The 27,809-nt window shown below is 42.5% G+C and overlaps 1 long non-coding RNA gene across 1 annotated transcript in view; it reads left to right on the top strand.

The window, feature by feature from the left end:
* The window catches only part of LOC310676376, a 44,700-nt gene that overhangs the window by 1,091 nt on the left and 15,800 nt on the right, over window positions 1-27,809 (top strand). The window contains exon 2 of the long non-coding RNA XR_014510508.1: window positions 6,160-7,008. This is a non-coding gene — a long non-coding RNA (uncharacterized lncRNA). The remainder of the gene's footprint in view (window positions 1-6,159; window positions 7,009-27,809) is intronic.

Genomic DNA, 27,809 nt, shown 5'->3' with positions numbered 1-27,809 from the left:
GGAGAGTATACATGCAGAACTGCAAAAAATGCTAAAGATCTCTTTCAATAAAAAACCAGAGGGCTACCTCCTAGGAATAACAGATTTGGATATTCCACAAAAGAGGAAGGGTATCTTTTTATATGCCACGGCGGCGGCAAGAGTTTTGATCGCAGCAAAATGGAAGAGTAATGAAATCCCCTCTATTCAAGATTGGATCCAAAAGCTGACAGAATATGCTGAGTTAGATGGTTTATCAGAAAAAATAAAGAATAAATCAAAACAGGAATTTGTTTCTAAATGGGAGGTTTTCAAAGAATATTTGAAAAATAAATATAGTAGTTTAAATTCTGTTGCAGCATTTGAGGAACTTCAGTAATAGTTGTAAGGTAGATATAAGAAATTAGATTTAATGAGAATAAGTTTAATTATAAGAAAAAATGTGTATTGGCAATAAGTAATATGAATTTGAAGTATGGAATGGACGGGAGGTCGGGTCTTTAGTGTTAAGACCAATAGATGTTTTATTGTCTGCTAAGAATGTTATGTGTCTATGGTTATTTTTGTAATTTGTGTATAATTTGGTATTTGTGTTCTTTCTTTGTTTGTTTGTCTTTCTTGTTGTATAAATAAAAAAACAAAAAAGAAAGAAAGAAAAAAAGAAAAAAGGATTCAGTGCTGGCATCACACCCATTCAGTATTGCAGGATTTGATCTTTGACTTCCAGGTCCTGAAGGTCCGTTGGCCAAGTTTTGATAAGTGCTGGCGTCAGGCCTTCCAATATTGGACAGTAAGATATTTAGCTATTAAGGGAGCTTGAATGAGACATGATGTAACCTCCCTCACATAGATAGTTATATGGGTTGTCTTCAATGGACCTAAGCTAGTCATAGAGCCATTAGTTTCTATAGGGGTAGACTGAGTAAAAGTTAGTTGAGATTCAACTCACAAGTCTTGTCAGTGGAAACCCTGCACAGGGAGTTCCATTTGTGCAATGGGGCTTTCCCCTTTCTCTCTGCTTGCACCCCACAAATTGGTTCAGAGCAGCGGTTGGGAGAAGCCCCAGAACAGCGCATAGACGGAGGCGAGGAAAGTTCCATCTGAGAAGCTTGCCCTGACGGATCAACATAGCTCAACACAATTACACCCTGTGTCTTCAAATTAAGTTAAGAGATGAAAGTCTGAAGCCTAAATAAAAATTAATATAATTCTGCCCTATATTTCACCACAATAGAACTATAATAGGACAAGTCCCAGTATATGAGATAAGAGTTCCACCAGGTGTAGCATCTATCCAGCTGGAGGTGTTATCTGCAAGCCCAAGCCCATGGATTAGTGTGAACTATAATTAGTAGGCAGACTGATGTTTACCCATATCACCTGTAGCCACAAACCCAGTTCAGTTCTGATTGTTCTTATTTTTATTAGATGCTTGACAAACATACAGGCAGTCAATGAAATGTCATGGTCTGGTCTACAGGCGATCGTAGTCCCAGCTGAGGATGTCAGGACCAGGGACAGGATGGCGGGGTGGAAGCAGGAATGAGAGTCCAGACGCCAAGGTCCCAGGATCAGGAAGCAAGAAGCCAAACGCAGCAAGGCAGGAAACGTATTTCTGTGGCAAAGAGCTGAAGGGAAATGCTGACCTTATATCCCTTCCAAGCTCTTGCCACCAGGTGCAGTGAGTTACCAAGCGGCCTCACCTGTGCAGCCGCGCCTTGCCTCTCCAGAACAAACTTAGGAAGGCCCCAGTCCTGCAAAGCCTTACTGGTCACAGGGCCTGGCTCCTGCATGCACTCCTGACATGAAAGGAAATCTGGACATGCAAACAGGTGGCACTAATGATGTGATGTTCATTTTGCAATTACAGTGGTGCCCCGCAAGACGAATGCCTCGTAAGACGAAAAACTCGCTAGACGAAAGAGTTTTCCGTTTTTTGAGTCGTTCCGCAAGACAAATTTCCCTATGGGCTTGCTTCGCAAGACGAAACGTCTTGCGAGTTCTTGTGAGTTTGTTTCCTTTTTCTTTAAGCCGCTAAGCCGTTAATAGCCGCTAAACCGTTAATAGCCGCTAAGCCGCTAATAGCCGTGCTTCACAAGACGAAAAAACCGCAAGACGAAGAGACTCACAGAACGGATTAATTTCGTCTTGTGAGGCACCACTGTACTCTGAACAGCAGGCTGTTGTTAACATACCTGCAGCTATAATACCATTGCCACCATATACATGGCTCCACGGGGAAGGGCATAGTGGCAAACTAGACCAGGTCCATGTCCAGCAGGGACTTATTCCAATGGGACTTTCTCCCAAGTAAGTATGTATAGGATTACTGACACAATTCAAGAAGCCATTTGTTCAGAAATGGAGCCTCCTTTTCGAAACATGCCTCAACTGAAGTTAATGGATGGGGTGCTGCTGTTTATTCCAGTAGGAGCCATGACAAGGCAGAAAACGACTTGGTGCTACTCAAAGCATAAGGTTATATGATGCCACACTCCCAGACCTATTTTGTGGGGCAAATAGGGCAGTTGATATATTTCTCACCTGCATTATTGTGTCCAACACTCCTTTTGGAAACTAATATATGATACAAATAAATTTAGTAGAAGTTGTATCATTTTAGGCTTACAACCTAAGTGGGTGGGTTGTTTTGTACACATTGTTTAGTTAATGATGTTTAATTATTTCTTTCACCAGTTCAAAAGTTGCTGTTCACCACTCTGAAGTGTGTGTTTTTTTAACCCTTGCTTTTAGAATGCTGACTGTAATCAGAATCAGATTAAACCCACAAAACACAAACACAAATCTCCTTTCTTCATTTGGCTGTGGCTCAACTTTTTTTTCCTTTATTTGAAATTACAAACAATGATTCAATTATCCTTTGGCACACTAAAATAAATGCCTGAGGGTATAAAGCATGAGGTTAAACAGGAGTGGAATAAAACTTTTTGTGTGATGCCTGATGAAATTTTCCATGTGTTGCACAACAAATAAAATGTAATTTATTCCTATTGTGTCAAGTATGGCCGCAAAAGTGCATGGAGTACTATTCACAGGCAAAACTAGCCAGATCCAGAGGCAAAAATGGGCAGATCAACAGATAACAGAGTAAACCAAACCCACTAGGATAAAAGCGTTTGGATTTGTCTGATTTTTGGCTTTCCTGACTTAGCCAAAGCTACACTGGCATAAATCGTTCACCCCAACTGAACTGGAGATATGCTTGGGGCATAAGCCCCTCACCCCAGCTCTGCCGGGACTCAATTGGAAGTTAAGCTATATTCCTAAACCTGGGCCTGTGTATGAACACAGATGCACAGATGATATAGTGACTTGGGATCTGAGCTGGCACAGCTCATCACAACAGCAAACAGCTACACAACCAGGGTTTTCTCTACCAGGATAGCACTGTAGACAAATGAGACCAATCTGACAGAACCTGAGATGTCTAGGTAATTTGCTGGGCTAGAGACAAACAAAAGCTCAAATGCCTTTTCAGCTTTGCTAAGTCTGTTTTGCAAGCGCAAAAAGCACTAGTGAGGCTGTCAAAAACAAGGCACAGATTTGCCTCCAGGGAGATGAGTTATGTTGAGGCAGCCTACTTTATGAAGGCCAGTGGAGTTACCAGTTAAAAAAATAAAGAGGTGTCTTTTTGGGGGTTTTTTAATGTTAGAGGAGCAAGCATTTTCTCCCTTTAAGCTTGAGATAATGTGTTTTTAACACGATCATCTTGCTCATTGTTTCCCAGTTAATTAATCAGAAAATCAATTACAAGCTAAAAAGGGGATTCTGTTATAATAATGGCATTATAACGCATCTTTTACCTTACGTTTAGCAACATGATATAAATACACAAAAGGTGCCATGTTATTATTAGCTTTTCTGAAATCGGAGATCAAGCACTCCATTATCAGTGGGAAGAACCTATATTAGAACCAATCTTTTTTCTTTTCCAAAGTTGGCCGGTACAGTAGATGCTCTTTGTTGCATGCTGAACACAGCCTAGGGCACCCTGCCATTCAAATCAAGAACAAGTTAACCTACCTAACTAACTGGTAATTCTAGTCTCATTTGGGGAGATCAAATACTCATAATGAAAGAGTCTCTGCATTGTTGTCCCTGCCTTCTAGAATCAGGCTTCACATACTTGACAATATAAAGCTGCACTTGTGAAATGCCACACCTTTGTTTAACTTGGGCTGCCCCCAGACTACTTGTGTTTTGTGGGAGGGATTCAGTCGCATACTGGAAATATAGGTTTACGCAATTCATGTGGATTAAAGAGCTTTGTTGCCAAAATAAAAAATAAAATAAAAATCCACTTTTTAAGGAAACAGCAATACAAAAGCTTCTTGGAGTTCAGAAAGTGATGGAGGGCACTAGGAGGCATTGATGCGTGCTAGGGACTTTCTTGCTGAAAGTTCAGTCTTTTAAGCCATTATGCTATTTTAGATATCATATACTAGGGTTTATGATTTTCCTTTCTCCCCAATTCAGAGATATAAAATCAGATAGAGCGGAACTTTGTCTTCCCTGTTCTACAGTTGGATGGTAGGGAGGAGTTGGCAGAATACTTTTGACTGATTTATCCCCCCAATAGATAAAAGGAATACTTTGTGTAGCAACTCACATATCGCTGAATCAGCACAATCCAACCTGCTTAAAACAAGATAATCATTCCATCCCAGTAACCAGTTGTGCTTGCTGTGGGATGGCATGGCTGTAACAATGCATTTAAATTGCCATGGAACACTTACCATTGGGAGGCTCTTATCTAGATAAAGGTAAAGAACTCCTGGACGGTTAAGTTCAGTCAAACGTGACTGTGGGGTGTGGCACTCATCTTGCTTTTTAGGCTGAGGGAACCGGCATTTGTCCATAGACAGCTTTCTGGGTCATGTTGCCAGCCTGACTAAACCGCTTCTGGTGCAACGGAACACCGTGACGGAAACCAGAGCGCACAGGAACGCCATTTACCTTCCTGCCACACCTATTTATCTACTCGCACTGGTATGCTTTCAAACTGCTAGGTGGGCAGAAACTGGAACAGAGCAACTGGAAGCTCACCCCGCCATGCGGATTAGAACTGCCGACCTTACAATCGGCAAGCCCAAGAAGCTGAATGGGTTTAGATCACAGCACCACCCATCATGGGTGACTAACTGGTAGCCCTTCATACGTTGGATTTCAACTACCATAAGTCCCAGCCAATGGTCACGGATAATGGGAGTTGCAGTCAGCAATGTCTGGAAGTGCACAGATGATCCACCACTTTTCTAGAGCCTCCCCATAAGTAACACTAATATTTATTTATTTCACACCACCTATATACCACCTGATTTCAATTTAAATCTAAATGTTACAATATGTACATTGAGTCCCTTCTTTAGTGGGCAAATCAGTTAACATAACCTTCTGTGCTGCACTCAAAAACCTTATATAGAGAGAAGATTCAGCTGTGGGGGGACGACGACTACCCTGTTTTCTAGCTCTGAAAAGATCAGTGGAAGTGCTTTCCCCTTGAATTCAGCCTTGGTTCCTTTGTGAATTTGTAACTATTAATTATGGCATGTAGAACAAAGCATTTGTTAAGTAAATTAATATGAAACAGCCCAGCTCTTACAGGCATCAAGAGATTCACAGTATACATTTTGGTTTTTAGTTTTTCATAGGACAAGGGATCTATCTTCCCTGATATTGCCACTTGACATTCAAGGCTTGAATGGCCCAAACAATCATCCAGATCTATGTATAGCAAGTGTTCTTGTTCAATTGCTTTTTAAACAAAAGGACATCTCAAGCACTTGAACTGCAGGGTACAGTGTGTTTTCAGCACAGAACTGTTGTGTGTTCTGATTCTTGAATGATACACTATAGGAGGAGGAAGAAGGCAGGTGCAGCTCACACTGCCATGTTCCTGTTCATGCTCGAGTTTGTGCAAATGTTTAACCACAAACGGGACAGAAGTGTACAAAATATTCACTAGATTTTGAAATCTGGCAAATGTCCAGGGCTTGCTTGTTGAGAGAAAGCTTCACTGGAGGAGAGGGCCCAAACTGTCTATGATGCAAGGAGCATGCATGTTTCTGAGTACGTAAAAAAGCAACTGTGCAAAAGCCTCAGAACCGTGGGATGGGATTGAAAAATAAACGTTTCGTTGTTGTTTTTTCTCCCTGCCAGTGCTCCTGACCCCACTTTCTGAAGCTGCTATTACCATTTCAAAGGAAGCTCCATTGAAATCTACATTTGTCAGGTGCTGAGCATAATGTAGGCTCGCCATCTCTTTGTTCCTGGAAGAGATGCTGTGTCTTCAACAGGTAACAAAAGACGGGAACTTCAAACAGGTGGTGCAATGAGGATCTCTACCCATTGTGAATTCCCCTAAATCTTATTCAGCTTTGATCAGACACTGCACCACACAGTAGCAGGTCTTTCTGCAGATTAGGTAAGGTCTCAGAATGAGGTTTTTTTCTTTAAGATGCAAAGAAGACTGTGAAGAAAAGACACGCTGAGCTGAAGTTTTATTCCAATGAATGCATGCTTAGATTAGGGGTAGTGAACTTTTTTCAGCCAGAGGGCCGCATGCCAGAGACAAAGGTGGGCAGAACATTGCACTGGACATTGCACATTCTGCTGATGGGATGTGGGTTTGCATTGTAAAAACAGCTCTTTTTGCTGGGGATTGGACTAGGTTAACCTCGGGGTCCCTTGCAGCTCTACAATTCTATGATTATCGTGTCTAGATGTGTCATTAAATGTGTCTTGGCATTGAAGTTTTCATGTATGTGCAGACAGCATCAGCAAGAAGGATACAGTGGTACCTCGGGTTACACATGCTTCAGGTTACAGACTCCACTAACCCAGAAATATTACCTCGGGTTAAGAACTTTGCTTCAGGATGAGAACAGAAATCGTGCAGCAGCGGCGTGGCGGCAGCAGGAGGCCCCATTAGCTAAAGTGGTGCTTCAGGTTAAGAACAGTTTTAGGTTAAGAACGGACCGCCAGAATGAACTAAGTTCTTAACCCAAAGTACCACTGTATTTATGAAGGACACAGCAGGCATGGAGAGGCAATTTAACCATTTCCTCCCATGCTGCAGTCCTAAGAACTATTGCTCTTCTGAGATCAATTCCTAATTTGCTTTGGAGAGAGCCCCCCCCCCCGTTAATATTTGGATTTCCTACCAATGCAAATAGCAATTTCAAAGGGCTGGTTTTCATAAGAACCACAACAGGTGTGGAAAGGGTTGAACTCTCCATCTGTTGTGGCCCTGATTATTATCAATTGATGCTATTTGCATTTAAAACAACAGCAGCACGCCAGCACACTGGATGCAAAGATACATTTAACACCACATCTAGCTTGCCCTTAGAAATGCTTGTAAGGAAAAAGCAAAAGAAAACCTTTTGGAGCAGCACTATAATCTCCATCTGTTACTGCTATTCAGAGACTGTACATAAGATGAGTTATTTCCACTATGCTAACACATATATCTGTCTGACCAGCAGCTTAATTTTAGCACGTATTCTGTAAAAGTGTTCCATTTATCTCTTTATTTATTTGATATAAAAATTCTGTCAATGCTCTACTTCTGCCTGTGTCTCCATCTGTTCATGAAGATCCACAAATACCATTTGGACACAATTTCAGATGCAGTGTTCAGAACTGGACTCTATCAGTACTTGACATCCTGATCTGATGTATATTGTTTCAGTCTGAATCACTAGCGGGAACAAGCAGGCACAACAGGTCAATCAGTAAAACAGACAGTTGGCCCACTTGTATCTTCTCAAAAACTAGCAACTATTTAGTAAACTAGGAACAATTGAAAGAGCATGTATGCACAACGGCAGCATCAACCTCAGAACATCTGTGGGTCCTTGTGTTTTGGTTCAGGCTGAGACTAATAATGGCAATTGAACTGATTTTCAAGGTCAGCTCAGCCTCTACAGCTCCCTGTTCCATTAACAAACTGTTGTCTGTTTCCTGCATTATACAGTAACAAGTATACACTTGAAAGGGAAGTGTACACCCAAAAAAGCATACTAAGGGATTCTTACAGCTATGGAAAACAGAAGAGTAGATCACAATATACAGAATAGCAACACAACAGAAGTCTGCCAAAACAGCAAAAACATAACAAAAAGGACTTACTGTTGATAAGGGTTCACCTTAGAAAAAATCCCATTGTGTGGGAATCCTTAAAATCACAGAGTTTACAAAATGTGGTTGCCAATTCCACACACTTAACAAACAAAGCATAAGTCTTTGGAGATCTCTGGGGCACAAGCTACGTGAATGAATCTTCCCTGAATAGGAGTTCCAAGTTTGCAAGTAGTTGCTTCCCATTGCTTGCCTTCCTCCCATAGAGTACAGATGACATTGAACTTGGATTGTCATAAGACCATAAGAAAAGCCCTGCCCAATCAGGACAAAGATCCACCTGATTTAGCATCCTGTTCTCACAGTGATGCCTAGGGGATATTTGCAAGCAGGACCTGAAGGCAATAGTATTTTCTTCACTTGTGACTTCCAGCAACTGGCACACAGAGTCATACTGTTTCTGGCACTGGGGGTAGAACATAGCCATTGATAACCCTATCCTACATGAATTTGTATAATCCTCTTGTCAGAGTTGTACTGTGCTGAAGCCTTCTGTATTGTGTCACAGCATATAAAGATAAATCTGCAGGCAGATTTCAGTGTAATAGTTTTGGACACATGGCACATCTCTATTAGGTATTTGGCATTAAAATATTATTATTATTATTATTATTAGTTGTATACCAACCTATACCTGCAGGTCTCAGGGCAGTTCACAGGATAAAATCACAATATAAAAACACAAAATGCATAATCAAATAAAAACAAAAGCAACCCAATAACGCACACCCCCAAATATATTTTGAAGGGGCATTGGATGACATCAGCTGTTTCAGAATAATGATGGGGTAAACGGTGTTCTCCCTCCACCTCCCCATAGCTCCTTTCCTGTTTATTTCAGCTGTTGATATTTCTAGAGCACATTGCCAGAATGTGGTACTAAGGTTATGAAGATTATCTTTGATGACAAGACAAGTGATAGAGCAACTATTCTAGTGCTTGATGGCTATTCTGAAAGCTCAGTAAATAACTTTAGGCTTCAGCTACTTTGTCAGCCTACTTTGTCAGATGTGTGAAGTGCTGTCCTCAATTGGCAGGGGTGTGTGTGTGTATGTAAGGGGGTGGGGAACCTAATGTCACATTTCCTCCTGGGCAACCAGTCATGGACAGAGCCAGAGGCAAATGTGAACAGGACAAAAAATGTAAATCTGACCCTTATATAATAGGCTAGTTTCTGCGCAAACACCGCTCTCCAACCTCCATCCAGGCAAGCAAGAGGTATTATCAGAGCTTTAGGAGACTTTTCTCCAAGGCAAATATGATCAAGGAGGGTGTGAAGAAGGGCCAGTGAGGGATGTGGCTGAGGAGAGTTTGTGGCCACATAGACAGGAGCCTGCCTGATATCAATGGGCAGTATAAGTGTTGCCACACCAAAGGATAAATTTCTTGCAAAGTTCAAACATGGCACTTCTAAAAATGCCGGTTCTACAGATTTAAGTAGTCCAGACGGCACATATGATGTGAGGCAATCTTTCAAGTAAACTGACAAAGAGGTCAGAGGGCGATGAGATGCAGAAAACTACAGCCATGGTGTTTATGTAATTAACGGCTGTCGTTCACAACAAACACTTGTGCTAGTATTGCAGACATCCTAACATGATAAGCCATTGAGTAAGTATAGTGTGGTAAATTCATGGTGTCCGTTTATTCCACAAGTGATAGCACTGAACTTCTTGGTCTATTGCAATTCAGTGGTTTCATGGTGTTTTCGGCAATTCCCCTGCTCATTTGAGCAGCAGACTGGGTAAATGTAAGGCTGGCGTGGGTGCCGCACTCCGTCTTCACAAAAGTTCTTCGATCGTGGTGATTTCTTGGCATTTTGGCACCTTCCCAGCCCTCTCCCCTCTGAAAACATCAGTAAACGTTTTTTGATGCCAAAGTGTGAGTCAGTGTCAAATTAATTTGTAATTGCACACTCTACAATGCAGAGAGAGAGGCAGAACGATTAGTCACCTCCTTTTCTGTCAAATACAACTGAATATGTAGTGAAAGAAGTCCATTAAAAAATGTGGGCATTGCAGCTAACAGAGATTGATGTAGCTTGCCCTAACCCTACCCTCACGGTGCCCTTTTCATGTTTCATTTCTGCTGCCACCGAAATTCCTTCCTTTGAAATGCTTGTTCCTAATCCCAAACAACTCCAGTGAGTCAGGTCGTGAAGGAGACAGATCACTGTTATTAGGAACATGTTTATTTATAACAAGCAATGAGACAACAAGATGTGACAAGCTGCACTTTACCGAAGGTCTAATGTATTGCCACGGGTGAGTTACGAGGCACAGGATGGAGTGCAGAGGCCTTTCATTTCCTTGCCGCCACCCCAAAAATGCAGGAAGCTTTCAGGAAAGGTGTTGCCATTAACATCTGCTGATGTGATTGGCTGTAAACAATATTAGAACAAGTTTGTTCCTCCTTGTGATGTCAGGAATAGCACAGTACTGGAATATAAGGAAATGGAAGCACAGGCAAAAGGTAAAGGACCCCTGGACGGTTAAGTCCAGTCAAAGGCGACTATGGGGTTGCGGCGCTCATCTCGCTTCAGGTTGAGGGAGCTGGCGTTTGTCCACAGACAGTTTTCTGGGCTAAGTGACCCGCTAAACTGCTACTGGCACACGGAGGACCGTGACGAGTGCCAGAGCGCACAGAAACGCTGTTTACCTTCCTGCCGCAACGGGACCTATTTATCTACATGCACTGGCATGCTTTCAAACTGCTAGGTTGGCAGGAGCTGGGATAGAGTGACGGGAGCTCACCCCGTTGTGAGGATTCGAACTGCCGACGTTCCAATCAGCAAGCCCAAGAGGCTCTGGTTCAGACCATAGCACCACCCACATCCCAAAATGGAAGCATAGGGACCTGTCTTACACTGAGTCACACCATTGATCCATATAACTCTGTAGGGTTTTTTGAAGTCCCCCCACCAAGTCGTGTATAAATTTTATGAAATTATATTATTATTATTTATTATTACACTGACTGGCAGCAGCTCTCCAGATTTTCTGGCTGGGGACATTCCCAACCCTACCCTGCTGGGGATTGAACCAAACCTTGCAAAAACAGATGTTCTGTCACTAAGGGCCATGTGACATTTTGGTGGATCCACCCTTCACAATTGAAAAAACAAATATTTTATGTAAGTTTGCTATTTACAATCAATCTGACTGCAATGCACACACACACACACACACACACACACACAGTAAAAACAAACACTAAGTTTCTGCTACATAGCTGGACAAGACACACAGATCTTAGTCTGACAGCCACATACCACGTTTTTAGTTATATGGTAAATGTCACAGGTCTACACTGAAAACGTTTCAGGTAACACGCAGCCAACATGGAACTGGAATCATGTATAATACATGTGTAATCAGAGAGGCCTGAGGGATATATATACAATGGGCTCTCACCATTTGCCTTTTCATAGCCATGGGAGCACTATGGGATTGAAGTCACAGGCCAGGCTGCCCAGCCCCACCCTCAGCAGCTACACATTGAGCATTAGGAAGAAAAGGATGCTATGTGTGCAGGGCAATCAGGGTTTGTTTTTTTGCAATAAATTATGGTTTGGTTTCCAGAAGTATGAAGGACTGCACAGCGAACCTTTCTTTCTAATGTAGGGTGGTACCGGGGGCATGGCCAGTGGCACATCAGAATCAGAGATATGGCCAGCGCGCATGACTATATTCTTCTCTCACACACTCAGTGAATGCACAAGGAGCTGAGCTGTGTATGAGCTCCTCTATCAAGTGTGTCAGCTCCTTGTTGAGTATATATTGTTGAGTATATTCTCAGTGGCAACACAGGTTTGCCTTATCATCACCACCATCATCATCATTGTGTAATGTGTGAAATGGAATTAAGCAGAACATATCCATTGTCGCCCACCAACAAGGAGCGTGTGAAAGTGTATTGGACTTAACAGTCATAGGACTGTGAAAAGCAAAGTCACGCATTCTAACATTATGAGGGGAACATCACAGGAGTTTGTTACAAGAGGATCTCAGAAAAGCCTTTGCTAATTTGCCTGTGTTGATTGTCATACAGGCATGCAGGGTTTCATTTGTTTATTACCTATTTGCAGCTGCCCTTAGAACAACAATGACAACCTGAAAAGGCCCTATTAAGTTCAACAACAATCTGGAAAACCATACCACTTACTTTCTATTCTTCCTCATCGCAATGTCTTTGTTTCTATTCCGTACAATTTATTTTTCTGACTTCGTTAAAAAAAAAACCAAAAACTGATGGGGTTTCTTCAGCATGTAGGCACCCTTTTTTTAGTTTATGATTTAGTGTTTTTTTAAAAAAATTATGTCTTGCATTGAGTTTTCATTGGGTTCTGGTTGCCCCAGATTCCTCCCAATTACTTCCCTCCTCAGATCTCCCACAACATTCATTCCTCTCCAGATCCTCTTCAATTAATTATCCCCACACACCCACACACAAAAACAACAACCCAGTGTTCTTTTCCTCACTCACAGCAGGATTGTATTTCTTCATACTTTAGCCCTACAGCCAAATATTTATATTCAGTCTTTGAATACAATCATGATTTCTTATCTCTGTAATTCTCTCTGGGCTCTTTCCTTAGTCCATTTTCTTTTTCTTCTTGGATTTGACTTCTGGCCATTTCCCCCCTTCCCCTCATTCCTCTGGTCCGTTCCCTCTCCCAAACCCCAAGTCCAGTTTCCAAAAATTCCTCCCCTTCTTTGACCTGTAACTTCCCCAAGCCCCTATTTTACTGGGCCTTTTGCTTCTCCTACTTTTCAAGTCTTGTGCTCTCTTGGATATGAGGAATTTGGTCAATGGCAGCCAGAGGCCCTTAAGTCCAGAGCAGTCCTAAATTCTTCTGCTACTCCTTTCTTATGTCAGCCAATCGTTAACAGAAACTTCAGTGCCACTGCCACAAATGTTATTACCTAAGGCTGTTATAATATATATTTGCATTACTTCCCGGTTTCAATCCAGAGATACCCAAGCAAGAAAGGACACCGTAACAAAGCCAGCCACATGATTAGTGATATAATATAGATGCACAATAGTAACTGCATCCGGATCCAGAGTTAAATAGCCATTTGCAATGGAGCCAAGGGATCAGTCTTATGAGTCACGATGTGTCTTGTTTGCTCTCCCAAGATGGCACCCTGCTCTGAGATGTTTCAGAAATTAGTAGTGAATGCTTGCAATAGTGTTTCTATATAATTAGTATGATGTACAAATTCACTGTTGTTTTTGGAATCTGCTTGGATTTAATCTATGATGAAAATGAAGACAGGATGTATGAAACTATTCAGATTCTGACTCTAGGCCAACTCTGCCTTCTACCAGTCTTTTGTTCAGACCAGTTTTGATTTTGGAAATAAGATAAATGTGTGCACATGATGCCTACATCCTGTGCTCTTTTAAAACAAAGTGTTGCCCTAGCTCTATTTAGTGCTTTACTTGATATATTTATATAAATAACTAACTCCGGGCTCAGGGGAACAGCTGGAAAGGCTGAAATAGTCTTAATCTGTATAGTCTTTAAAAGGCCAGTACAGAAAGAATTAAGTTTGTAAAATCCAGGAATGATTTGATTACACCCAAAATTATTTGGGAAACGGTTTAACCCCTTGTCACTCTGACTAATGCCAGCTGCTGGACACAAGGAAAGCAGTTCTTAAGTACTTGAAATAAAAGATGCAGCTGACATGACATGATGCCAGTATTGCAGCCAAGTTGCAGCAGTGAAGAAATCAAATGCATTCAATCTGATGAGATGCGTAAAAAAAGCTTATATCCACAGCTAACATTAGCTATTAGTAGGTGGAATGTTTCAAATGTAAACCCTACCTCCATTGGTTTTAATTTATCTACGTTTTTGTTTGTTTATATGCTGCTTTGTGTGGCTTTGGGGAAGATAAAGTGACTAACAAATTTAAATAATAATAATAAATAATAGCCTCAGTGGAATCAGGATTGCACTTTAATATTTTGGAGCACATCCTGTACATTGAGCATTTATCCTAATTTCTTTGCAGGGATATTGGCTACTAAATGAGCATTCAGTCTGAACTTATTCAAAGAATACTTTCTCAGTTGTTAGTATATTTCACCTTGAGACAACAAGGTCCAGAGTGTGGTCCAGGCATCCCCAACCTTTGGCCCTCCAGATGTTTTGGACTACAGTTCCCATCATCCCTGACCACTGGTCCTGTTAGCTAGGGATCATGGGAGTTGTAGGTCAAAAAATCTGGAGGGCTGCAGATTGGGGGTGCCTGGTGTGGCCTGACACATGCTTTGGAGCAGTGACGTGTAGGGAGAGTCCCACAGCCATCATGGCAGCCATGAATTCCTGAGCCACCCCAGAGCCAGTTGCCTTGGCATGGATGTTGAACTCCCCCAAAACCGGCAGCCTGGAAGTCGTCAACACCACCTCTGAGACCAGCTCTGTTAGCTCAGGCAGGGAGACTGCTGGACAGCAAGGTGGTAAACAAGCAGAAAATCTAATCTGTCCCAAATGCCCAATGCCAAACATACACTCGAGATACCCCCACAACTGGACAGAGAGCCTGGGGAGAGAGAGAGAGAGAGAGAGAGAGAGAGTGAGAGAGAATCTCCACAGACCACTGCAACTCCCCCTCCTCAACTCTCAAGTCTGCCCTGATGCTGCACTGAGTACACAAGTGGGCACAGCTGGGTAAGACCAATTCCACCCTGCTCACCCACCCACCCACCCAGGTCTCAGTGATACAGACCAGATCAGCTGCCTCTTTCATAATCAGATCAATGACTCAGTTCCCTGCTCAGAGTAGTATATAATTAGTAAATGACAGTATGTACTGGAAACAAGGGAACACTTAGCTACTTTAAATGAATTCAGATCTTCAGGGCCTGATGAGCTGCACCCAAGGATACTAGAGGAGCTTGCGGATGTAATTGCAGAGCCTCTATCTATAACCTTTGAGAATTTGTAGACAACAGGTCAGGTCACTGCAGACAGGAGGCAGGAAATTGTCCCCATCTTAAAAAAAAGGGGGGGGGGAGAGAACTACCAACTGGTGAGCTTGACATCAATACCAGGAAAGGTCCTAGAACAGGTAATTAAATAGTCGGTCCCTGAGCACTTAAAAAAGGATGCTGTGATTACATGGGTTTCTCAAAAACAAGTCATGTGAGACGAATCTCATTTCTTATTTTTTAATAGTTACAAGTTTGGTGGATAAGGGGAATGCTGCAGACATAGTTTATCTTGATTTCAGTAAAGCTTTTGATAAAGTCCCTCAATATATTATTGTGAGGAAGCTGGTAAAATATGGGCTGGATAAGGTAACTATTAGGTGAATTTGTAGCTGATTGCCTGATGGAACCCAAAGAGTGTTCATCAATGGTTCCTCATCATCTTGAAAAAAAGTGAAGGCATGAGGTGCCACAAAGTCCTGTCCTGGACCTGTTGTGGTTCAATATCTTCATAAATGACTTGGATGAAGGAATTTTTGCAGATGACATCAAACTGGGAGGGGTAACTAATGCCACAGAAGACACAATTGGGATTCAAAATGAAATTAACAGATTGGAGAACTGGGCCCAAACAAACAATATGAATTTCAATAGAGACAAATGTTCTGCACTTAGGCAGGAAGAACCAGGTGCACATATACAAAATGGGGGCCACCTGGCTTACTAGCAGTATATGTGGAAAGGAACTAGAGGTCTTAGTGGACCACTAGCTTAACAGTGTGATGCAGCAGCAAAAAAGAAGGCTAATGCTATTTTAGACTGCATCAACAGAAGTCTAATGTTCAGGTCAAGGGAAGCAATAGTACCACTCTATTCTGCTAGTCAGACCACACCTGGAGTACTGTGTCCAGTTCTGGGCGCCGCAATTTAAGAAGGATGCTGACAAACTGGAATGTGTGCAGAGAAAGCAACCAAGATGATCAAGGGTCTGGAAACAAAGCCTGGAACAGTTGAGGGAACGGAGTATGTTTAGCCCGGAAAAGAGGAGACTGAGAGGAGATATGATAGCCATCTTCAAATATCTAAAAGGCTGCCACATGGAGGATACAGCAAGTTTGTTTTCTCCTTTTCTAGAGGATAGGGCTCAAACCAATGACTTCAAGTTACAAGAAAGGAGATTCTGACTTAACATCAGGAAGTACTTCTGACAGTTGCAGTCTTAAAGTGCTACATATGGTTCTTTCTAACTGAGCTGTTGATCTGGGATGAGGAATAAATAGTCAAAGACTTGGAGAACATATAGCTAGAACTGCAAATGGACTTCATATTCCTGGAAGCAGGATGGTGAATTTTGTAACGGGTGGGAGCAAGGGGAATTAAAATCACAGAGTTGAAAAGGTACAGTCTTGACCCCTGCCCTCGCTTTTCAATATAGAAAATCCAATACCTGGAAATCAGGTGTTCTTATTGAAAAAATTATACTTCTTGCTGTTTAATTTGTATAGCAAAGTTTACTGAAATAATAGCTAAAAGTGACACTACTCAATGGAACATGCTAATGACCATTTGCCTTTGATTAAGTATTGTTTTTATTGTACTTGTGGTATAGTGCCCATTCCTCTTAAAATGGGGTCTGAAATTTTCAGAATTCTCTATCATTGACTTTTGGGATCTATTGGGGTAATTGCTTTTTTAAAGAGCTGAAGTGTAGAGGTAGATATGGTTCTGTTCAGAGGATGAAAAGCCATCAGAGCTATTAGTTTCAGTTGCTGCTATTACCTCTACTTGCTCTTTGCTTTATGCTAAAAAAATGATCGGTGGGTGGGACAAGGTTGCAAAGGCTTCCATCAATATATGCGTGGGACTCCTTAAACTGTCAGGTTCCATCACGTACGCTAGGGAGATCATCGTCAAACAATTGTAGATATAAATTTTTTGCCTGAAAGAGCACACCATGATGCCATTTAACTGGAACCCGAAGCTATTGATATCCCGCTGTGGTATCATGTACACCAAGGCCATGCTATTGTCCTCCTGAGGCAAATGTTACATGTGACTTGTTAACCTTAGCATGGTAAAAAACCAACTCCACTGCTGCTTGACCTACTTTATCATAATGCAGAACCCATTCAGTTGTTATAACATACTCCATCTAAAAAAAAACTAAAAAAAACTTGCTGGCAAAGACACCATGATTACATGAATACCAAGCCACTAGACTCAGATTTTATTTATCCAAGAAAGGGTCACATTGTTCAAAATAGGCCTAGTGTTTTGATGACATGTGCACTTGAATAGACCAAGAAAGCCCAGATCAAATTTATTTTTCTTAAAGCCAATAATCTTTTGGGAGAACATGTTGCATATAGCGTTGTCAGACACACTGGCTGTTTATTGAGAGTTGCTTCCCCAGTAATTTGACCAAAGTATTTATTGGGCAGGAGAAAAAATTGTACAGAAAGGCAGAATAGTGCTTTGGGTATAGATGTGTTCTTCCAGTGTCTATATTATAGGGTCTATAATACTTTCTCTCCAGTATGACTTAGTTGTATGGTTTCTATGGAAACAACCACAACTTGTATCATACGCAGGTGCAGCATATACGTTTGTATTACATATGATTCAACCTTAAAATAAAAATTGAAAATGTGCCCACTCTCTTGGTATCAACAAGCTGGCTGATCCAGGAATCATCAACAGCATTTCTAGCGTGACCAGAATAGGAGCTAGTATAATCAAAGCATGCAGTTATTTATTAGGTTAAGAGCTATAGCTCAGCAGAAGATCATCCAGGAGGTGAGACTCATAGTAATAGTTAGATCATCGCTTTCTGAATGACTGATTATTATTTTTTAAAACTGTTATTTATTTCTGCACACGTTAACTGCTGCTTTTCATGATGCTGTTTTATGTTTTATATCTTAGTAAGTCATGCTTTTTCTTACTGATTTTTTTTTTGGTTGTATTTATTTAACAGGCTTTGTAAACTGCTTAATCAAAAAAATAACCCCTAAGCAGCTAATTTGGCTGTTTTATTGTTGTAAAATGCCTCAAAACATTGTGAGATACATTTTATTTTATTTAACAGTATTTATATACTGCTGGTTTAATCACCGAAACCTCAAAGAGGTTATTTGAGCATTTTACTCTTGCAAGATTCCTTGAGATCTTTTTTAAAATAAATAAATAAATGTGGAGTGTATGTTTTTAAAACTAATGTAAGTGCATTACATTACATTACATTACATTACGCGGGTGGCGCTGAGGTCTAAACCACTGAGCCTAGGGCTTGCCAATTGGAAGGCCGGTGGTTCGAATCCCCGTGACAGGGCGAGCTCCCATTCTTCAGTCCCAGCTCCTGCCCACCTAGCAGTTCAAAAGCACGTCAAACTGCAAGTAGATAAATAGGTACTGCTCCAGCGGGAAGGTAAACGGCATTTCTGTGCGCTGCTCTGGTTCGCCAGAAGCGGCTTAGTCATGCTAGCCACATGACCCGGAATCTGTACGCCGGCTCCCTTGGCCAGTAAAGCGAGATGAGCGCTGCAACCCCAGAGTCATCCATGACTGGACCTAACGGTCAAGGGTACCTTTACCTTTTAAAGTGCATTTTACACAGTACTTCTCATGTGATCTTTCCTATTATGAATTCCAGAAGGAAGGAAGTACCGGACTACAGCTTTTCCATCCATAGCAGAACTCAAATGTGTTTCCATCCATGAAAATGAAGAGAGCATACTCTGACCTGCTGATTTAATTCCAAGAGACTGTATCAGCTTAGCTCACTTGGTACAACTGCTGTGATGTAGAACTGCAAAGAATAAGGTGGGGGGGGAGGCATTTCTTTTAAGGCATTCAGTAGTTCTTTGCTAGGGCACAGAGCATTTACTGCCTTTTATGACTGGATTAAATCATTATTGCAGCTAGTCTTTAGCTTGAGTGTTACAGGCAGTGACTCATGCCTGCTGAGCATGTAATCTAGAGGATATTGCAGAGGCAAAGGAGAGCAGTAGCAACAACTAAACTACAGGACTCTGATCAGGTCTGATCACCAGATTTCCTTTTTTCTTGCTTTCTGTGACACGGTTGCTCTATATAAAATACACAAAGTCTGGGAGGCATGGATCAGTGCAGAATTTGAAAAGATCAGATGCTTCAGGTTTTCCTAAGAAATAAGAGCCCTGCCAATCTAATTCAGCACCCTCTTCTCACAGTAGCCAACTGAACGCTTCTAGGAAGCCTTCAAACAGGACATAAGTGCACCTGTCCACTTGCAACTGGTACTGAGAGGCATGCTGCCTCTGGCAGTGAAGGCAGAACATAGCAACCCCTACCTTGGTTCTGTACCAGAGCTCTCCATTAAGTCCGTAAGGCAACTTCGGCCAAACCAAGCCACGCTCACCTGCCCCACACCTGATGTTGTGCATCAAGCGTGGGACTGACTGATAGAGACATAGCTGCGCTTTGCAACCGCTGACAATCAGCTCTAGAATCCGCACCGTAAAGCGTCTGCAGAATTCGCTCTGCAACATAAAATATGGTCTGCAAGATTCTGCCCTACGGCAACACTAGTGGCAGGTTGACCCTAATGCGTGTGATTTGATTGTGCACATTGAAGTGTTGTGTTGTGGTACTTTCACGTTTCTCTATGCCGGAAAGTTTATGTTGTTATAATCCTTCAGAAATATTTGCAAGAGCTACAAGAATTTCCGAGCGGAGATTTCTCGCGGCGAGTTTGAGTCATGTCTAATCCACATCATTCTGTGTTTCTGCGGTGAAGAACTAAGTTTAGCTCGTCACTATGCTTTCCCACAGAACGTTTCTGAACACAGTAATAGTAACATTAAACTTGATGCCCGAAGGACCAATTGTAGAGGAGGGTCACATTTGCCTTCATTTCAATTAACCCACTTGTCAGATGCAATGCTATACATACTGAACAGACTGCCCCAAAGTATTTCTTATGCTCTTTTAGTGGGGTGGACTAAAATCATACTATGCTATTTGCTCCACACATGTAACGTTGGAAGCAATCAGCCTTGGTTTAAATTAACTTGAGAACAAAAGCATTTGGGAGCACATTCCTGTGCACATACATTAATGAGTTCAGTGCAGCTTTGCGTCCAGTTCAGCTTACCCCCTACAGGAAGTGTTTAGGAGCACAGTCTTAATTCATATAATTTGTTCATGTGCACTGTGGCTTCAGAAGGGATCTTCCTTGTTTAAGGGGATTGCAAATTCACAGAATATAGCTGAGCAGATGCCACAGTCCCACAGCATGGCTTATTTTAACCCACAAATACTTGTATTTGACTCTATTTTATTTATTGTAGCACATGCCGACTTCTTTTCATATAAAAGCAAATTCCGCATTAAAACAGTAGGAACCCACAGACTACTGTTTTCTGCAGTCTGCTTCCTTGCAAATTTTATGCAAAGCATGCCCACAGTATGCACAGATTATAGAAATTAGCTTCTTGTGGTCCAGTAGTGCATGGAACTGAGCTAATTGTCTCCCTCTTCATGAATTACAGTAAATAGGATATGCTGAATAAGGAGATGTCCATGAATATTATGAATATAATGTTACAGATCTGGGATAATTGAGTTTGGGGGTGCAAGGGCACGTATAACTGCTAGAGTTAGTGAATGTTAGAAATGAATAAACTCTAGAATTTAGATAATATCTGGAGTATTGAAGAAGGGAAGATGCCAGGCAAGAAGTTGTAAATAATGGCAAAAGTTGCTGGAAGCAAGTCATTAATCTATCAATAAAAAACATCATCAGGCCAAGAGATTCTCTTCCAGTGGACCAAGCGGGGAGTTCCCATGGTTACCACTGGCAGTGGCGGGGGAGGTTTAGGATTTCAGCTTCCACGACACAGGAAAACAGTGGAGGGGGCAGGCTGTTTTCCTGCCCTACAAGGCTTGGATTTTTCCAGTAAGTGTCTTTGGGAAGCAGAAGAGTAGAGCCAGAACTCCAGGCAGAACCCTCTTAGCAAGGCACAGAGCTGGGATACAGGATGCCGTGGAATCCAATGCTGTACTACTGAATCAGAGCAAATGTCAAATCTGCAGAAAACTCAACGGATCATTTCAGCAATAAAGAGCAGGTTTCCCCAGGAGAAAGTGGTGGGACAAGTGGAAATGTGGACAAGCTCCTAAGTGGGAGATGTGTAGCCTCACACTTCCTTCTGAGGGTTACCTGTTGGGTAAGAATGGGATACCTTGCATGTTCTACCTGCCATGAGGATTGGGAACCCAGGAAAACGAGGACGGAGCCTATAATGTTTTAGATACCATTTTTATTTCACAAACCCAACCCAGACATGTAATCTTGTTATCCACAATTGTTTCAAAAAGTTTTACTGAGTTTTATTGATAATTATTTTATGTATACTTGGGTTTTTTTTAACAGTACTGCTGATTTTATCTGTGTCATATTGATAGTTCTATTAGCCAGTCTTCTGATTCAGCAGCCCATAAACCTTTCTAAACAAATACATACATGTTGTCTACTGCTCTGGGACGCAGGTGGCGCTGTGGGTTAAACAACAGAGTCTAAGGCTTGCTAATCAGAAGGTCGGCAGTTCGAATCCCTGCGACAGGGTGAGCTCCCGTTGCTCAGTCCTTGCTCCTGCCAGCCTAGCAGTTCGAAAGCACGAAGTGCAATACAGTGGTACCTCGGGTTACATACGCTTCAGGTTACATACGCTTCAGATTACAGATTTCGCTAACCCAGAAATAGTATCTCGGGTTAAGAACTTTGCTGCAGGATGAGAACAGAAATTGTGCTCCAGCAGCAGGAGACCCCATTAGCTAAAGTGGTGCTTCAGGTTAAGAACAGTTTCAGGTTAAGAATGGACCTCCAGAACAAATTAAGTATGGTACTTAACCCAAGGTACCACTGTAGATAAATAAGTACCGCTCCGGTGGGAAGGTAAACAGCATTTCCGTGCGCTGCTCTAGTTTGCCAGAAGCAGCTTAGTCATGCTGGCCACATGACCCAGAAGCTGTATGCCAGCTCCCTCGGCCAATAAAGCGAGATGAGCACCACAACCCTAGAGTCATTCGCGACTGGACCTAATGGTCAGGGGTCCCTTTACCCTTTACCTTTACTGCTCTGATTGGCAGCAGCTCAGCAACACAAGATCCTGAACAAAATAATCTACTCCTGTTTGCTAATAGAAGTCAAAAGCCCTGCTTTTATTAATTCTGAAAGGGCTCCATTCTCTCTACAGCTCACCCCAAGTGATGCCAATTGGAATCAAAGGGATTTTCACACTGAGATATATTAAATGAAAGGAAACTTTAGATGAGAAGCAATTTATTTTGCCAGCAGCTTAGAAGTATTCCCTGGGCTATTACGGAAGATATATTTGTCATAAAGAAGAAATATCACTAGCATTCTCCTCTGCTTGATCCTGAAAAGAAGATTAATCTTGTTTTTAATGCTTATATCCTCTGACGTGAATGTGCACGCTGCAGATTGCTTCCTTTGCTTTGGAAAAAGAGTGCCTTAATACATGGTACAGGTAGCACTAAATGGCAGGCCCAGACATTAGCAGGAGCATTGATTCCTGCTCTTTTTCCAGATGTCTAAATACTCAGAACTGGCTTTGTAGAGTCTCATCTATGTGCTTGGAAATCTGTCTGTGGCTCTCAGTTTGAAAGGTGTCCCCAGTGTAAATGCATCTCTTTTAATACTGTACTCGGTTCAGGGAATTTATTTCCACCCTATTGTCTCCGTGCCTTCTGGAGACACAGCCTAGAGGCAAGTTCCCTTGCAGCGCTGCCTTACTTTGTTGTAGTGTGTGATGCACGTAGTCATCTTTGACAATTTTAACTCTGTACAGATTAAAGCATTTCCAAGCCAGCTGCAAGGAAAGCTAGTTCTATAGAAAGGGAACCGAGCTGAGAAAATTCTAGCCTGGGCTTTGCTGCAAAATTTGCAGGCTAATTAAAAATAGTTCTGTGCTGCCTTTCCTTTCAAGCACAGCGACAAGACGGTGCACAACAACATAAGCACAACAACCTTATAATTCAGAATAAAACTGCAGCTGCTAGATCAACAGTTAAAAAGAAGCCAACTGGTAAAAACAGCCAGCAAAGGCCTCAGAAAATAAATGCATTTTCAGAAAGCACTGAGAATGCCTCAGTTTAGTCACAATTCAGAGGGTATGGGTTTAAGATCACAACTTCCCACCAAGCCAGACAGATAAATAAAGCAGATGGGTTCTAATCTAAGAAACTTCTACATGGAATGGACATTGGCTTGCTTTAATATTCTTGTTCAGTTTTGGTTCTAATTTTATGTATTTGCATGCTGGGACCCTGGGGTGAAGGGCAGTCTATGAAGCTGGATCTAGACACATCAAAGAAGCGTTTCAGTTAAACGCATTATAAACATTGCATGAGAAATCGGGTTGGCAAAAACAGAACTCCACAGCGCCACCTAGTGTCACTGTGTTATAATGCATATACAACGCATATAAACTTCTTTTTCTTTGCCAATGTAGCTGGGTCCTACAGCTCCCATCATCCCTGATCATTGACTATGCTATCTAGGGCTTATGGGAGTTGGAGTCCAGCAATATCTGGAGGAGGGCACCACACTGGCTACTCCTCCTGCTCTAGCTCTATATGACTTTTAATGAGCCCTCTTTTTCAAATGATGAGGTACAGTTACAGTTGCCATAGAAAGGATGGTTTATTAATAATCATGATGTCTTTTGAACAACAGGCATGGGGGTTACTTTTATTCTTGGATACGTGAGTCAGAACTATTGTATGCACATGAAATACTAGGTTGGCTTTCTGCAATTAAGAGATTAGACATCTATGAAAGGTGCAGGCATGCATTCTGGAGACTCAGGAAAGCTCCATTTCTATGCAGGATTTTGTCAGTTATTCCTGTGTTGCTCATTAATTCTCCCTCCCCCTTAAATAGCAACACATTTAAATGTAATGAGGAAACATGTTTTCTTGCAAGCATCTAGTGAGGACAACAACCCTTGCGCATGAAATAATGGAAGCATGTTGTACATACTTCAAATGTCTTCTGAGGTGATTATTTCTCCTTAGAAACGTTGGGGGGGGGATTAAAACTTACTGTTTCAAAGGAATTGGGAAAATCACCATTCTCTCTTCCCAATACATTTGTTCCTCTTCTTTCCTTCTCTCTGGAATGGAAAGAAGAGATCAAAATGTAAGAAAGGAGAACTGGGTGAGGAGTAAAAAGGTAAAGGTACCCCTGCCCGTACGGGCCAGTCGTGTCCGACTCTTGGGTTGTGCGCCCATCTCACTTAAGAGGCCGGGGGCCAGCGCTGTCCGAAGACACTTCCGGGTCACGTGGCCAGCGTGACAAGCCGCATCTGGCGAGCCAGCGCAGCACACGGAAACGCCGTTTACCTTCCTGCTAGTAAGCGGTCCCTATTTATCTACTTGCACCCGGGGGTGCTTTCGAACTGCTAGGTTGGCAGGCGCTGGGACTGAGCAACGGGAGCGCACCCCGCCGCGGGGATTCGAACCGCCGACCTGATGATCGGCAAGTCCTAGGCACTGAGGTTTTACCCACAGCGCCACCCGTGTCCCTTGGGTGAGGAGTATCCCTATTCTTATCCATAATCACCACATAGAAGATCTTCATGGGAAGAGGAGCTCAAGAGCAAAATGTAATAAGGTGGATGAACTGCAATAAAGGGGGAGAAGGGAAGGGTTAAAATGAGAGAGAGGGAGCTAAGCTGGTCAGTGCCCAGATGGGAGATTTCCTGGACCCCTATGTTACCCTGAAGTCTGTTAAAGAAAGGAAGGATATAAATGTATCAAATAAATAAAGCAGTTCTTCATTTGAGAGCCAGTGTGATGTAATCATGGTTGGGGTGTTGGACTAGGGTTCAAATCTCCACTCGGCCATGAAGCTCACTGGGTGTCCCTCAGCCTAACCACCTCGCAGGGTTGTTGTGGGAGTCAAATGTACATCACCTTGAATTCCTTGGAGGAAAAGGTGGGACAGCAACACAATCAATCCAATCCAAAATTAATAAGAAACTGGCAATTTCCCTAGCATCTAACAAAAATGGTAACAGCAGCCTCCATTAACTATTGCAAAAGGAAGTTTCGATGCTAGCACTCCAGTGCTTTCGTAATATTAAACCTTTTTTAAAAAAGCCAGCCAGATTCTTTTATTTGGCTCACTTAAAATATGCTGTTTGATGTTTTCATAGGCACCATCTTAAGGCATTACTTCAGCTTTTTCTCTAGAGCTGCCCTTTCTGAAGTCATTATTACTCATTAGGTATATTGTGCAGGAAGCAGAAGTAGGTCAAGGATGAAAAGCTCCATCTTAGCGAGACGCACACAAGTATTGTACGAAGCTATTTTCAACTTTTCATGGGATTAAAATGTTTTTTTAAAAAAATGTTTCTGTAGGATAAAAGCTGTCACTGCCGACTTGAAAATCAGTGCCCCACATGGCAAAACCTTCATTTCAGATTTCTAGCCTTTCATATGTTAAACATATTGTTTTATAATTCTAATCCAAAAAAACGATTCCATGCCGTGCATTCCATCAGGCTCTATGTACACTAAACCAAGTGTCCCTAAATAGAAGTGAGGGATATTAACAGGTCTGCCTGTATCCCTGTTTACACATGCTCATAACCCCGCAGAAACATGGATTTGCGGGGCATTTTTAATCAGGAGATAATTGCACACCACAGCAGCTCTCGTAGTGTGCCTATACACAGCTACTTGAATTAGCATTAAATATAACATTTATTGTTTGCTTGTTTGTTCGCAGTGCCAAAATGGTTGTCAACAAGGAAAATGGCTTTGCCACTTCAAGCACGAAATGAAATGTTATGCAATAACAAGAGAGCCAGCTAAGGCAAGCTTATACACAGGTAACTCATAGAACCATAAAGTTGGAAGGGACCCTGAGGGTCATCTAGTACAACCCCCTGCAATGCAGGAAGCCTGCCCACAACCGTCCCTGGATGGGCTTGAATCCTTTGGAGGGCAGTCTCCCTTAATGTCCAATAGTGATGTGCCTATAAGCATCCAACAGAAAGGCCATGATGAGGTGGCTGAAGATTGGTACAGTGGTACCTCAGGTTACATATGCTCCAGGTTACATACGCTTCAGGTTACAGACTCTGCTAACCCAGAAATAGTACCTCAGGTTAAGAACTTTGCTTCAGGATGAGAACAGAAATCGTGCTCCGGTGGTGTGGCAGCAGCAGGAGGCCCCATTAGCTAAAGTGGTGCTTCAGGTTTAGAACAGTTTCAGGTTAAGAACAGACCTCCGGAACGAATTAAGTACTTAACCCGAGGTACCACTGTACACCTTTGTAGGTTACCCTCGAGTCCTGCAATCATGTGCGTTGCAACAAGCAACAACCTGAATTCCTTAGAACTCTCCTAATATGGTTCAAAAATAGAAGAAAACCCTTCTCCTTAAGAGAACAGACACAACTCATGCCTCGTGGTTATTCAGCGGGAAACATGACTAAGATGCAAAATAATAGGCAAGAAGAAGCAAGGAAGGCAAGCTAGCTAGGTTTGGAGAGGTCCACTGCCATGGGCATCTATTGAGGTTTAGCAGACCTGAGAGAAGCATCAAGCAGCCTCCTGGAAAACAACTCAATAGGCTGAACAAAATGGTTTCTCAGAGGCACCCCATACAAAAGAGGATTGCATGGAGGACAAAGCAAGAAGGAAGAGACATTGAATGGCAGTAGGAATAGGTACTGAGTCATGACAAGTAGAACAATGCAGGTCTGGTTGAGCAGTCTGATGGATTTCCTGAGGCAGCTGAAAGAGGTGGTTTATTCCCAGTAAATTCAAATGGCAAGTTGATTAAGACGACTTTGTACATGCCAGGTCTAATGAATGACTAAATAGAGGCATATGCTTGTATTAACACTAGCAAATGGTAAGGTAAAGGGACCCCTGACCATTAGGTCCAGTCGTGGCCGACTCTGGGGTTGCAGCGCTCATCTCGCTTTATTGGCTGAGCGAGCCGCGTACAGCTTCCGGGTCATGTGGCCAGCATGACTAAACCGCTTCTGGCGAACCAGAGCAGCACACAGAAACGCCATTTACCTTCCCGCCGGAGTGGTACCTATTTATCTACTTGCACTTTGATGTGCTTTCGAACTGCTAGGTTGGCAGGAGGTGGAACCGAGCAATGGGAGCTCACCCCGTCATGGGGATTCGAACCGCTGACCTTCTGATTGGCAAGTCCTAGGCTCTGTGGTTTAACCCGCAGCGCCATTCGCATCCTAGCAACTGGTAGAGGCCCATAATTAGGCATTAACGTACACCCAGAGCCTGTACTCCTCTGAACCCCATGGGGTGTGAACCAGTGCTTACTTCCCTTGTTGTATCTGCAAGAACACCTGCTCATTCCAGACCGAGCAAAGTTAAAGGTGTTCGGTGGTTTGGGATCATGTTCTGAGTGTTAGCAAGTGAGCCTCTGCATTGAGTTCTGTGTGGCTGGGCTTGGACACAATGCTAATGGTGGTGTTGGGGGGAGAATTAACGTGTGAACCTAGAAATGTAGTTAAATGTACCCCTGCCCATACGGGCCAGTCTTGACAGACTCTAGGGTTGTGCGCCCATCTCACTCAAAGAGGCCGGGGGCCAGCGCTGTCCGAAGACACTTCCGGGTCACGTGGCCAGCGTGACATCGCTGCTCTGGCGAGCCAGAGCCGCACACGGAA

Source organism: Podarcis tiliguerta (assembly GCF_965153285.1).
Source record: "Podarcis tiliguerta genome assembly, chromosome: 4".
In the NCBI taxonomy this organism is placed as follows: domain Eukaryota; kingdom Metazoa; phylum Chordata; class Lepidosauria; order Squamata; family Lacertidae; genus Podarcis; species Podarcis tiliguerta.
This window is presented reverse-complemented; position numbering and strand designations above follow the sequence as displayed.